The sequence below is a fragment of the Orycteropus afer genome, unplaced genomic scaffold (assembly GCF_000298275.1).
Source record: "Orycteropus afer afer isolate SDZICR_OR568_19922 unplaced genomic scaffold, OryAfe1.0 scaffold00379, whole genome shotgun sequence".
Taxonomy (NCBI): Eukaryota; Metazoa; Chordata; class Mammalia; order Tubulidentata; family Orycteropodidae; genus Orycteropus; species Orycteropus afer.
Genome location: NW_006921966.1, coordinates 2,590,923 through 2,591,927, shown reverse-complemented (window position 1 = coordinate 2,591,927; position 1,005 = coordinate 2,590,923).

Below are 1,005 nucleotides of genomic sequence, written 5' to 3'. Positions count from 1 at the left end.
AGAAATACCAAAATTATATAAATAGGAGAATGTCTAAACTAAATGCACTGTCAAAGGGGATGCAGGTTCTCAGCGAGCAGGTCTATCCATAAATACATATACATATATAAGAAGCTAAAGATGAGTTCCTAGCTAACGTTATAAGCCTGAAGCAGCACCTTGTTAAATATGTGATGGTGGTGATAGAAGAAAACAGAATACTCTGGAGGCTTGTTATAGTTCCTAAGGACTATTGTAAAAGTTTTATTAAAGGGCTCTAAAACCAAAATGAAAAAAAAAATCATTTTTTTCATTTCCATGACTATTAGTTTACAATATTCCTTTTTATCTTTGCTGTGTTATTTTCTTCCTGACAGAATCTTCTATGCACATACACAGTTTAAAGAAATATCTGAGCTGCAGCTATCAAAATAACTTTTTGCTTTGAAGACAGTTTTCCAAGAAAAGTGGGTTATAGCTTTTAAAAATTGATACTAGGGGACAAATAAAGAAAAGTAAGGAGTAACCTAAGTTAACGTACTGCATTTAGAGCTAGCATTGGTTGAAGATGTTGTCCTGGAGCCCCCGCCACAATATCAGTAGCCATAGCCTCTCAGGGGTAATATGACTGAGAAAAGACACAGGTTAGTTTGTTTCTAGTATTGCAAAACCAGCTCAAAATGGAAGACACTAACAAAGGCTTATATGTGTTTTGCCCATCTCCAGGGTGTATAACCCCCTCTTAATTCACTGACCTCACCATACATATACACATATCAGCAGCACACAACCCACAGTGTGTAGCTGATTAGCATATCATACTGTTCTTTTTGACTCTTGGTGTCTTGTGACATACAGTACCCACATATTAGAAGTGGAGAAGTTTTTGGATCAGAGGTTCTCAATGTTGGCTTCATACCAGAAACACTTGGGGAATTTAAAACAAAAATTATACCTAAGAACCAGGCCCAAAGATTCTAGTCTATGGTACAGTCTGAGCATCAGGATTAAAAAAAAAAAAAAAAA